The sequence below is a fragment of the Acomys russatus genome, chromosome 21, assembly GCF_903995435.1.
Source record: "Acomys russatus chromosome 21, mAcoRus1.1, whole genome shotgun sequence".
NCBI classification, from domain to species: domain Eukaryota; kingdom Metazoa; phylum Chordata; class Mammalia; order Rodentia; family Muridae; genus Acomys; species Acomys russatus.
In genome coordinates this window covers 48,153,302-48,167,442 of record NC_067157.1, presented here as the reverse complement: position 1 = coordinate 48,167,442, position 14,141 = coordinate 48,153,302, and the positions used below count along the sequence as shown (strand labels likewise).

General features: G+C 43.1%; 1 pseudogene; it reads right to left on the bottom strand.

Annotated features, from left to right (window-relative positions):
* Nucleotides 1-230: 230 nt before the first annotated feature.
* LOC127205236 (tubulin alpha-3 chain-like) lies at nt 231-1,587 on the bottom strand (annotated as a pseudogene).
* Nucleotides 1,588-14,141: the final 12,554 nt, after the last annotated feature.

Below are 14,141 nucleotides of genomic sequence, written 5' to 3'. Positions count from 1 at the left end.
AACAAAACAACAACAAAACAAACAAACAACAACAGTTAGGATAGTTTTGTTTTTGTATGTTTATATGTCATATGGTGTGAGATGTGAATAGCTATTTCTTATTTAAATATATTTATAGAAATACAATTTTTTTTTTTACCTCAATACAGACAGTTTAATAAGTAAATACATCCTTCAGTGTCAGTGGTGGGGAAGGCATTAAGCAATGGCTGCCAGGCAGAGCCAGACACTCAATACTCCTCCCCTTCTTCAGCCTCTGCTTCCATGGAATCCATGCCACCTCTCCATAATTTCTCCAGAGCTGTCAGGTCCTCGTGGGCCTCTGGGAACTCCCCTTCCTCCATGCCTTCTCCCACATACCGGCACAAAAAGGCCTCCTTGGCTTCCATGAGGTCAAATTTGTGGTCCAGGCGGGCCCAGGCCTCTGCAGTGGTAGTGGTGTTGCTGAGCATGCACAAGACCCGCTGCACCTTGGCCAGACTTCCCCCAGAGATCATGGTGGGGGGCTAGTAGTTAATACCCACCTTAAATTCCGCTGGGCACCAATCCACAAACTGGATGGTGCACTTGGTCTTGATGGTGGCAATAGCCGCATTGACATCCTTCGGGGGCCATGTCACCCCTGAACAACATGCAGCAGGCCATGTATTTGCCATGGCGAGGGTCACACTTGACCATCTGGTTGGCTGGCTCGAAGCAAGCATTGGTGATCTCTGCCACTGACAGCTGCTCATGGTATGCCTTCTCAGCTGAGATGACCGGGGCATAGGTAGCTAGCGGGAAGTGGATGCGAGAATATGGCACCAGGTTGGTCTGGAATTCTGTCAGGTCCACATTCAGGGCCTCATCAAACCTCAGGGAGGCTGTGATGGATGACACAATCTGCCCAATCAGACAATTGAGGTTGGGGTATGTGGGGCGCTCAATATCCCGGTTCTGCCAACAGAGGTCATAGATGGCTTTGTTGTCCACCATGAAAGCACAGTCAGAATGTTCCAGCATCGTGTGTGTCATCAGGATGGAGTTGTAAGGCTCCATGACCACTGTGGACACCTGGGAGGGGGGTGGCTGGGTAAATGGCAAACTCCAGCTTGGACTTCTTACCATAGTCCACTGAAAGCCGCTCCATGAGCAGAGATGCGAACCCAGATCCTGTGCTGCCTCCAAAGCTGTGGAAGATGAGGAAGCCCTGCAGTCCCATGTACAGATTTGCCAGTTTTTGGATCCAGTCCAGGACAGATCGACAATCTCCTTGCCAATGGCATAGTGACCTCTGGCATAGTTGTTGGCCACATCTTCCTTCCCAGTGATCAGCTGCTCTGGGTGGAAAAGTTGCTTGTAGGCTCCTTTGTGCACTTCATCGACCACAGTGGGCACCAGGTATACAAACACTGCTCCAGGCACATGCTTGCCAGCTCCAGTCTCACTGAAGAATGTGTTGAATAAGTTGTCCCCGCCACCAATGGTTTTGTCCTTTGACATCTGACCATCTGGCTGAATACTATGTTCAAGGCAGTACAGTTCCCAGCAGGCGTTGCCAATCTGGACACCTGCCTGCCCCACATGGATAGAGATACACTCACGCATGCTGAACTCTGCAGAACAGCTCCGCTGCCACCTCAGCCGTTCCTCATCACTGTCCTCAACTGCCTCTCGCCTGCGTGCTCAACAGTCAAATTATAGTGTTTTAAAAGGCAACGCACTATTATGTGTTGTTCAGTATATATATTCTAGAAACTTATCATTTTTGCTTGAGAAAAAAATAGGCATAGTAGTGACTTCCTAGAGTTGTGTTGCACTATGATATGTGAGGAATGCTCAGGAAACCGTGTGGGGAAACTGTGGGAGCATGTATTGGTGATTACTAATTTTCTGAATGTTTTCTTCCCATTTCAGCCTCATCCTCAACTCTAGAGCTCTTAAATTTCAATGCCTGCTATACATCGCTCTCTTAACTTGCACCTTAGACTAGCTCTTCTACTCATAAAGATTATGCCATAACTTATAGACCAGGGGGAACACATTTCATGAACTCTTGGGCCAAATGAAATGTAAGTAATATAATTCCCAACTAAATGTTAATAAAAATTAAGGCTTGTTGTTAAAAGAGCTCTCGTAGAGAGACAATGACATCTTCTCAATCATAAAAGTAACCATAATTCACGAAGAAGCCATGTAGTCTCCCCTGCTCTTGGCAAATTGTTGACATATTCGTTCATACGATAGCATCAAATGTGGCTCGGCAAATTCAAGTAGAAGTAGCTATATATAAACTAAAGAATTGCTTACTATTTCCCTGTACAGTACCCTGATCTTTTTGTGCATCGAAATGAAAAATAATCCTTGCCTTAAGAATGGAAAAGTAGACTGCGAGGCAAAGAGGAGCTAGAAGATTCACTAAGTTGTGAGACAAAGTCTAAGGATGAGCCGGGAGAGGACGCACTGTGAGAGGCTACTGCCTCAGCCCCAGAGGACCACTGTTGATGCTCCCTGTGGGTTGCAGCTGATAGGAGGGCAATGCTTTGGGGATTCACAGTGGAAAGAAACATCGAGGAAGGTGAACAACAACAGAACACATCTTAGCCTGGGAAAAACAGTCTTTCATTTGTATCACCAATCTATAAATTTCCATTCCTTCCACCCCTCCCCGCTCCCCAAACACTTTATTAGGACTCATTGCTATATTTAAGTATTTTTACTTTGGCTTCTCATTAATAAGTATTTAACTGACCTTTGAATGTAAACTCCTTTGGCAACATTCAGAACTAAAGGCAAAATTGGCCCATGAGATGACTTGACCAAGCTGTAGGGTTATTTTTCAAGGTAACTTCAAGAAATCCAGAGTATACGTCTGCGTTGGTAGTTAAAACTAGCCTGCAGTGTGTTCCCAGTCAGCCTCAGTTGTGTGCTGGCCTCCTGGACATGAACCAACCTCTTCTTGTTTCCCAGTTTTGTGAATAGAAAATAAACTCCGCTAGGTGGTGTTAGGAAGTAAGGAGTGGGTGGGTACTAAGCCTTAGCCATGGCCATGAGAGATGGGTAAGGACAGAGGGATGCAAACAGAAGAACAGGTGACACTTGCAGAGATGCTCAGTGCAGGAGAAACCATGATGAGCGCTCGCTTGGCCTCAAGTCTCTTCCCTGGTTCAAGAGATTTGGGAAAAGTAGAACTACTTCAGGTAGTTGCTGCAAAGTAGATTAGAGATAGTTAGTGGGGCCCCAGGGGAGACTCTTGACCTCTGTGGAATGTACCAGAACTAGGACATCATGGGTGGATCTTTGAGCACAAGTCTTTTCAAACCTGTGGCCCTGGTTAAGGATGAGGTTTCTCTGGGGGACTGTTCTCCCCCCCGCCCCATGGGGCTTGGAAGAGAATTTTTTTCTTTCTCTGTCTAAAGACCCGGATGAGAGCCTGGCAGAAGAGCCTCACTAGTTGAGATGTTATTAACACATATGGGTCCCACATTCTGTTGGCGTTTGGAGGATGTCTGATGTTTGTAAGTGTTTATACTTTTGCCAGTAGCTTTAATCTGAGACTACGATCAGAGTCCCAGAAAGACCCTGGATCAAACAATCGCTAGGATTCCAACAGGCCAAGAGAGAGGTTGGGGTTTGGAGTTAGATTCCAGTGTGAACCAATGCCTTAAATATACACAGCACTTTGTAGTTTGCAAATTGTATGTTCTAGAACCCTTCCCCACGGCCAGTCCTATCATGCCATAGGCTGATCCATTGGGACGATTGTGAACTATGGGTCCAGTGGAATGCCTGGCTCAAAGTCCTAAGTGACAGAGCTACAATTTGAGTTTGAATTTTCAGGTCTATTAGGCCTCTCTGTGGAGGCATGATTGAGTGCAGCCTGCTGGGGGACAACTTGGCTTCTGTGTCTATCACACTGGGCTCTGCACACGTGGCTTGCACAAGGGCTTCAGTGGCTTTTGCTGAACTCCTGGGGGCTCAGCTGTGGAGGACAGTCTCTTTTTACAGGTCCTGCAGCCTTGCTACTGGGTTTCCTCAGGACTGGGGCTCGACCTGATTGGCTCCTTCATTTTCTTTTGTAAAAGACACTAGTTGTTACCACTGTGAAGGCTGTAAAGCTATAGAAGAGAAGTCTTTAAAGAGATGGAAAGTGTTTATTTTCTTATTTTTCCTTTTGAGATGAGACATGCCACGTCAGCTATCAAAGATAGAGCAATTAGGAGCGAGTCTTCTGGTTCTCAGTTCTCAATTTCTTCTTGCGTAATCATAACGACACTTATTTCCTCAGGGAGACTTCAGACCACATTGTCATGGAGAGGACACAAAATACAAACAAAACGTTCTTCAGTCTTTTGAGGAGAGGTACTCTACCAATGGAAGCCATATTTAATCTTATGGACCCAGACGTCTTTGTAGAATGGAAAGACAATATTTTGATACAGAATACACATAATTTAGGGACAAAGGGTGACTGTTCAAATGTCACATTATATTGAAGAGCTGCTATGTCCAAATGAAGTTTTAGAATGTAGTTCTGCTTCTGGCAAGCAGATTGGATGTAGAAAAGAGGGTTACAATTTATTTCCCATCAAACAGGTTTGTATACTTACCCACAAGAGAATTTCAGTCCTAGATGGAGGAGGTGACTCCCTGCCTAAGGTTTTGTCACACATAATAGTAAAAGCCCCTCAATGAGATTTTTTTTCATGGAGTACATGAAAATGGATTCTGCATTTAAAAAGAAAGTTTTCCATATTCCTTGTTGTAAATGAACCTAATTGCTCTGTACTGATGTCCCTTTAGCCTTAGTCCAAAGGGAAGCATGCCCCGTGGAGATATTTAACATCCTGTAATAAAAACCATGGTTTAAGTTACCACATGTTCTGCTATTTGCATGGTGGGAATGGGGTTCAACAGTGCATGGTATTGGGGCATGATGTTAATGTGGGGTTGATATCTTATCTGTCATTGTGCTTTTGGTCGTTGTCATCTCTCTGTGTTGACTAAACTGAAAACAGGAGGCATGCCTTATTTCTCCTCTTCCCTGTTCCCCAGGATGACTTGTAAGATAAAGATAAAAGCAAACTGTCTAGTAAAATGGTATGGAAAAAAAATCAAAACACACTACTGGTGTTCATTTTCTGCCTTGGATTATTTCTTCCTCCTTAGCCAACCAGACAAATCACTGCAAAACAGAGACGCAGAACTCTAGCCTACAGCTGCGTTTTGCCCTTCAACAAAGGTTATTGCGCCCTCTGGTGGTCACAATAAAGATAACAGATCCCAGAGTTGTGATTTTTAAATGAAAGGTAATTTAATACTGGGACTTACTTCTACACTGACCTTTGTGGTCTTTGTTAATGTCCCTCATTTTACAAGATTATTAGCACAATTATTTTAAAAAATTTTACTGGTTCACAAAATTTGACATGTTAATTCCATTACATAACACTACCAGACATATACATTGTTAGAGAATTGTTTTTTAAAACGCAGATTTAAGAGATTTAAGCTTGAAAGTCCTTTGTAAGGACCTGAATTTGATTTCATCCATGTGTGTTCCTGGCTGGGAATATTCCTGGCATTTAGCACCACAGGTATACAGATGCAAAGGCAAAGCTGTTCAGTAACCATGTGAGGCCTTCACAGTGTCTGCCTGCAAGGACAGGAAGGGCCACGTTGCTGGTGTTGGATGGACGTGAGTGGTAGTAGCGGCTGAGTAGCCGTCGAGTGCTACCAATGCACTGTAGAGAGAAACAGACTCTAGTCTATTTTTAAGAAATATTTTATTAATTTATTCATATTACATCTCAATTGTTATCCCATTCCTTGTATCCTCCTATTCCTCCCTCCCTCCCACTTTCCCCCTACTCCCCTCCCCTATGACTGTATTTGCCATTTACCACAAAGCCTAAGAGAGTGAGGCTGGCTGGCAGCCTTCAAAGAAACAGTCAGAGGGCAGGAAGAGTTGAAAGACAGACACAGGACTACCTTGGAAGCATGACAGAACTTCAAAGAAGACAAAATCTTCTGAGAGAGTGAATAGGAGCCTACAATTTGAGATAGGGGTGTCTGAATTCTTCAGAAGCATCCGACTCTGCAGGAAATGCATGCCTCCTTAGTGGTAGGTATAGGCCTTCAGCCCTTTCACATCTGAAGAGGCAGGTGCCACACAAGGCAATGTAGTCCTTTTCAGGAATTTAACAGCAAGGAGACTACTAGGCTCTTTAAAAAGCTGCTTGACTGTTGCTGGAGGTTGGGACAACCACCGGAGGTCGCCACAAAGCATGTGCACTGTTGAGTAGCAATGTCCATGACAGGATTATAGACTGGTGGAGGAGGCCAGACGGCCACAGCTAACAATGTAAGCAATTCACCAGAATGACAAGTAGGTTGAAATCAGCGCTGGTTGTTTTGACCAAGAAATTGCCAGTACAGTAGGGTATGCCAAGACACAAGGGAATCTCACCATAAGACTGGTAATATAGAGAATAAGAGTAGATCCATAACTTCACAGAATGAGAGTTAAGCGTTTGGGTCCCGGGGGACGGGGCAAGTCAGGATCTACCACTCAAAGTAAAGGGCAAACGACTGCACCTTGCATTTCTGCCAGCAAGAATGCCGCACTCTGCTTGGTGAGGCCTGTCCAAGCTCTCAAGGCAACATACTCTACACTGGAGAGTTTTCTGACTTCGTTAAGTGATATGAAATCACGCTATGTCTGAGCAAGAATGAGTGAGTTTGTGTGGCAGGAGCAAGCCATGTTTGTCTCAGATCATGTGGTAGGAGAGGTGTATGTCTTACAGAAATCCACACTGGATTCACTTGAAATCAGTCTTTTTTAAAAGAGGAGAGCCACAATACGGATACCACAGAGATGGGGTGAAACCACACCATCAAGAAAGAAAGGGTAACTGTTAGAAAATGCCTCTGTGGGGTGTCCAATTAGGGGTGCAGGTAACTTTGTAGCCAGAACTAACTCTCAAGATCTAGGTACTACTAGACAGCAATTTGTGGTAGCTCAGAAGCCGTTCATTATAAAGTGGAAATGGCAGGGCAGGAACCCAGAGGCAGCAGCTGATGCAGAGGCCATGGAGGGATGCTGCTTCCTGGCTTGCTCCCCAAGCCAGCCTCTTTCTACAGCCTGCTTTCTACAGAACCCAGGACCACCAGCCCAGGGATGATGGTACCACCCACCATGGGTGGGGCCCTCCCCCATTGATGACTAATTAAGAACATGCCTTACAGCTGGATCTCATGAAGGCATTTCCTCAACTGATGCTCCTTCCTCTCTGATGACTCTACTTTGTGTCAAGTTGTGCAAAGCTCTACCTAAGGGAGAACAAGGAAATTGGGTGTTTGCAGGTGACCCAGACATCTCTGTCGCTTACCACTCCTGCACACCCTCCTCTAAGTCGGGTCACATGTTTGACCTCTTGGGGCATTTCTCATTGTTTGACAGGGCAAGGAAATGCTCAAACTTAATTCATAATAGGTTGGCTTATTATACGGCAGAAAGGTATTATCTTATAGTCTTACCTTTGGGTGACTTTGTAAGTCAGTGGTAGAAGAAAACCTCACCCCCCCATGGGGTGGGTGGGGAACAGGGGGGTTATGTATGGGTGGAGAAAGAAGTGACCCAAGGGATATTGGAGTTCTAAGTGGAGAAACCTGGGCATGAATCTGTGGCAATGATGTCATATGTAAGGGGCCAATCCTTGTGTTTGGATTTTGATACCCATCAGCCAGTGTACATTTCAGGAACAGCACTGAGCAGTCACGGGCTCAGAGAAGGAGACAGCCAAGGAATGTCTCCTAGGTTTGGAGATGACTGCCTCAGGGCTTGTGCAATATGCACAAACAGAGGAGCCTCAGCTGCAGAGATGGAGGCTACCATGCATGTTCCCAGGTGTGGGAACCAGGCCCGACTGGGCTGCCTGCCTATCTTGCTGTTGCATGTCCTGTTTTTTTTTTTTTTTTTTTTTTTTTTTCCCCGGTGTCCGTGCTTATGCTGTGGTTATGCTGGTCCCTTCCTCGGGACTTTCCCTCATGTGCGCAATCACCTCTTGAGGGATTTCACCTGCGAGTGGCATTCCTGCTTTGCTGCCTATAAAGAGGGTCTTTGAACGCTGAATAAAAGCCATCACTCTCTTAGCACGAAGGACCCGTTGTTTTATTGTGTGTTAAATCTGCAGTCCCTTGCCCTTGACTTGGTACTGCGGTGGCGCAGGCACCACACCCAGGAACGCACATGCTACTTGGGGCTGAAAACTACTATAGATGCTGAACCTTATCTGCATGTAATAATAACAAAAGCATGTGAGTTCCATTAAGGTTTTTTACTCATTTAGGGGAAACCAATCTGCTGTTTGCCAGCAAGTTGATTAGTTCGGCACCTTTTATCTAGGAAAAGGAAGTATTTTTACCCTGGTTAGAAGTGACAAATGGAGTCCTACATATGGAGAAGTGTCTTCTTCATACAGTGCCCAGCCAATACTGCTGTTCAAAAGCTTTCATAACGTCTGGTCCACACATGGAATTCCATACAATATCAGTTTGGACAAACAGCCCAGAGTATGGTAAGAAAGCGAGGCAAAGAGCGCATGTCTGGCTGTGGGGACCAGGCACATTCTGTACTATTCTGAAGTTGCTGGCCTGGAAAAGCTTTGCAAAGGTCTCCTGAAGGTATAATTGAAGGACAGACCCTTCAGTGGGCGATCCTTAATGCTGATGGAGCTCTGTCCTTCAAAACGTAGATTTTATTTTTATTGCTTAAGATTGTTATTATTTACCTTTATTTCTTCTTTCTTGTGTGTGTGTATGTGCACGTGTGTTCAAACAGTGTGAGTGTGCATGTAAACATAGGTGTATGTATTTGAGGCCAGAGGTCAGCCTTGGATATCTGTCTTCAGCTACCACTATCTTTTTTCTTTTTAGAATGTCTCTCATAGGCTCAGAATTCACTGATTTGGCTTAGCTCCCTGGCCAGCAAGCCCTGAGGATGGACCTGCCTACCCAGCTGTGGGAGCATAATATGTGGCACCACACCTGGCTCTTTTTTTTTTACACATGGGTACTAGGAATTGAACTCAGATCTTCACGCCTGCATGGGAAGCACTTACCAACTGAGTTGGCTTCTCAGCCTCAAATGTAATACAAATGACAACAAACCAGTGGCCACTCTATGTTCACAAGAGGTTGAACTGCACAGTTTAGGGAGCTGGAAGATGAACATAGGACTGGTCCAGTTTGCTGTCACTTCACAAAATCCACTCAATGATTTATGGATTCCCTCCCTGAAATTTCACCCTCAGCGAGCTCATAGATCCTGCTTCTTCCACAAGATACACTAAGAATCTTGCTTAACCTAAACTGAAGTCTACCATCTACCAGCATCTCAAACGAGGAGAAAAGGAGATGCCAAAAGTATGTACCATATGAGTGACATTGATGATAAATGGGAGCAAGGAGAGCGGATGACTGCTTCCTTGCAGGAGAGTGGAGAATATGACAGATTTCCTAGCCCTGTAATAACTTGTACAGTTAAAGAGAGGCATAAACACCAGGATGATAAGGGAATAATAACCAGGGGCTTAGCTGTCCCAGGGGTGAAGGTCTGAGACCCAAAGGTCATCTAGCATGTGTGGAAATAGAGGAAAATGATGCATCTTAAAAGCCTTAAGATCAGTTAAACAGCTCGTTGACCTTTGTTTGCCTCTGGGCGTCATCCAGAGGCTGTGATTATAGGCAGGCAGCTTGCAATTGTACCGCAGACTTGATATGAAAAGACAGGAGAATGTGAACAGCACTCGAGAGCTCCATTAGTTGTGAGTGTCCTGCTTGGGGCTCCTTACACAACTAGATGGGCCAAATGCCCAGCACATGGTGCCTAACAACAGCACACCCCTTTCCCCTTGCCTGGACCTTAGCCTATGGCTGAGGGACAGGTGCCTCTGTAGAGTGGGTGCCCACCATCTCCTCCTGCCCATCCCACCCCCAGCAGTAAGTAACCAGAAACTGATTTCTGTAGGGTGTTTCCTTTGCCTTAGGGATTGGACCAGCATTGAAGCTCAGTGTCCAACATGAATGCTGAGCTGGCCTAAAGATCGGTCTGAAGCTGGTTTCTCTCTGGGTCACCTTGTCCACTACTTTCTTCCCCTGTGCCATCCTGTTTATCATGTGCCTTTGGAGCCTTCTTCAAGTCACCATGCATGACTCTTATTTTCATGACACCTAACCTAGGAGAGTTAAATGCCTCTTCATGGCTCTTCCATGCAGGAAATCTGTTTTGTCCCATGTTTCATAAAGTTACCCCAGGAATTACAGCTTAATGAAGATGGCATTGTATTCTTCCTTATTCTGTAGCTTTTCAGCACTGAGATAAAATCACAATTCAGGCTCTCGTTTTTCACAGCTTATCCTGTGAATGAGCCTAGGAGTGAATGTCAGAATCTCTGGCCAGCAATTACAAGCACACTATGAACATTTATTTTAGATAGTATGCACAAAATACTTTATTATGCACTCAGAAGCTTTCTTGGGAACTGAAGACATTCAATACCCCTCCAAAGAGTTGCTGCCTGCAGAAAAGCCAATAGTCATAGTTAACTCGGCACAAGGAGGGGAGGTCATCTGGGAAGAAGGAAAATTAGTTGAGGGATTGCATCCACCTGTTTGACCTATAGGTAAACCTGTGGAGTCTTTTCTTCATTAATGATTGATGTGGGAGGGCCCTAGCCCACAATGGGGAGTACCACTCCTGGGAAAGTGATAATGGGTGGTATGACAAAGCAAGCTGAGAAGGTTATGGGGAGCAAGCCAGTAAGCAGTGTTTCTCAGCGGTCTCTGTTCCAGTTCCTGCCTCCAGGTTCTTGCCTTAAATTCCTGTTCTGACTTCCTTCAGTGATGGACTTGAGATGTGTAAGTCAAATTAAGTCTTCCTTCCGCTGAATTAGTTTTGGTCAGAGCTTATTACAGTAACAGAGAAAGCAACTAGGATATCTGAGAAGAGTAAATTTCATTTAAGGAATTTCTTCCGTAAGCTTGTCCTGTGGGCATGTATGTATGTGACACATTTCCTTAATTGGGTCACAGATGTAGAAGAGCCAAGCCCACTGTGGGCAGTGCAATCCCCTACGCATATGGGCCTGGGCAGTTTAAGAAAAGTAGCTGAGCAAGCCAGAGGAAGTGAGCCAGTAGACAGCATTTTCCATGATCTCTGCTTCCATTTTTGTCTTGTCTTTTATCTATGATTGATTATAACCTGTAAGATGCAAAAAGTCAAATCAAACCAAACCAACCAACCAAACAACAACAACAACAAAAAACCCCAAAAATACAAACCCTGGACAACGTTTTGTAATAGCAGCAGAGAAACAAAAAGCTGTCTTAACAGTGTCTTGGAATAGATAATTTTATCAAAGAAAGTACAATGCTTTGTGTAAGGTGTGATGCCCTTAGACCTTATGAATCATGTTCTTGTTCTTATGCAAATGAATATCCAATTACTCCAATGCCATTTGTTGACAATGCGCACCTTTCTCACTGAGTTGCCTTTGAGCTATTGCCAAAGACCAAGTCTGGCATGTTTGTGAGTCTATTTCTGGCTTTGTATTTCATTCATTTGATCTACAACTGTGTCACGGCCACCACCACACATTCATGGTTGAAGATATATATGCCCATTACTTCCTCTCACTTTCTTCTTCCTTCTCAAAATGTTTTAGCTATTTTACTCTCCTGCTTTCAAATGTAATGTTCAGAATAACTTCTTCCATATCTATTTATAAAGCAAGCTTTGCTGAGAGTTTGATAGGAGATACATAACAACCATTTTTATGGAGAACTGACATCTTTAATATATTGGTTCTCTCACAATCTATAAACAAATATGTCTTTCAATTTATTTAGACGTCTGATTTTTATCATTAATGTTTTATATTTTTAGCGTATATAGCCTGTGTATTTTTTTGTTAGATTAATGCCTAAGCATATTTTTGAGTTGCTAAAAATAGAGTTGTTTATTTAATTTTGGTATCTACAAGTCACTTGCAAATATCTAGAAACAGAACATCAGGAGAATAATCTATATTGAGTCACTTGATATTTTAAACGTTTTATTAATGATAGGACACACATATATTTAAAAGTTCTTAGAATTTTCTAGACAATTATATAATTTATAAACAGGGGCATTTACTTTTTCTTCTTTAAATTGTGTGCCTTGTAGACATATTCACTTATTTTGTCTTACTGCACTGGCTGTCAGTTCCAACATTATGCTTAGTCAGCATGTTTTGAGCAGATCTCTCTTGCTCCCAGTCTTAGGGATAAACCAGTGAGTGAAATGGCAGGGTGGGCATTTGGTGGATATTCCTTATCAAGTTGAATAGTCTTTTTTATTTCTATTTATTCTTGTGAATGTTTTGACCATAAATAGATATTGAATGTCAGTATCAAGTGATACAATCATGATTTCTCTTCTTTGGTTACTGACATGATGGATTTTGTTTCTGTTTCTGAATATCAAGCCATCTTTGGTCTTGCTGTGATGATTATTTTAATTTTGAGTATCTAGTTGGCTGATATGTTGGTATGAATTTTCACTTGTACATACATGAGAGGTGTTGGTCTGGAATTTTATTCTATACTATGCTTGTCTGGTTTAGCATCAGTATAAAAATTTAGAAAATGAGTTATAAAGGTCTCGTCTATCTCTTCTATCTTATTGGACACACTGTGCATAATTGATTCAATTTTTAACTGTGTGGTAGAACTTTCCAACAAAAATATCAGAGTAATGGTATCTGCTATTGAGAACATTTAAATAAGAAATCTTACTTATTTAGGATACTTGTATTTCATATTTGCTGATTTTGTTACTTTGTGATTTTTGAGGTATTATTCCAATCCTCTGAAGTTGTCACACTTTTTTTGTTTTTTAGATCTATATTTATTATATTTTTATGTCTGTGGGGTCTGTGCTGGTAGCCCTTGTTTTAGTCATTGATTTCAGTAATGTGTGTCTTTATTCTTCAGTCTTGCTAGAGACTTGCAATTTACTGTTCAGGCTCTAACCATTTTAACTTTATTTATCTTATGTGCTGCATTTGTTCTCAGGTTTTAGTTATATTTTGTGAGGGAAGTAGAAAAAGTACATCTATGCTATATTCCCAGAAATAGAAATTTTTTGAGACTTATTTTTACTGAAGTAACTTTATTGTGCACAAGGCTCTTTCTGCTTTTTAAGAAGTCTAAATTCTGGGGTATAACTATCCAGAAAAGAAGCTTCTAACTTATAATGCTGAGTGTCATGTTAAGAGAAAGTGTAGGATGCTTTGGAGAACACGAGGTGGGACCTGATATCTCAAAGTGACGAATACAGGAGGTGACATTATATTTAAATAAACAAGAACGAAAGCAACTGGTCACATGAGTGGAAAGTGAATGAGGACACTTGAGAGCAGAAAAACTATGACATGTATTAAAAAATAACAAATAATTTCATTGCTGAAGCCTGTAGTATTTGTTTCAGGTTAGATGATAAAGTCTGAGGCCTTAGTCAGGCACCAGTCTGTTAAAAACATCACAGATCACGTGAAAGAGTCTGTATTCAGGTGCCAAGCCAGGAACCACTGAGTTCTGGAGCTGAGGAGGAACAGGTGTGATGATTACAAGCCTTGAAGTAGGGGATGCAGCTTAAAGCTCCTGGCAATTGTCTAGTGGGCACAGTGATGGGCATGCGGCGGGGCAACAGGGTTTACAGGACTGGATGGGTGCGAAGCACCACAAAGCCATGGAAGCCATAGAAGCTGGAGACTATTATATACACAGACACGGGGAGAAGCCAAGAACTTCGTCGGTATTCTATGCAGCAGGGTGGGGTCATGTTAGTAGAGTTTGGTTTAGGGACACATGCCTTGTGTGTGATTAATTAGACCACAGGCTGAGTCAGCTTTCCTGAATCAAATTCCACTCTTCATTTTTAATGTTGGGTGATTGGGGGGTGGGGGTGGGGAGTCACTTAACTTCCCTGTGTGTAAGGTTCATCACTAAAATGGCTAATGGGTTGTTGGGGGAAAATAAATTGACATCTGCTTTCATGGGAGATAGCTAGATGACTGCTATTGTGAGGCTGACTGTTCCACAGGTGACCTGAGTCG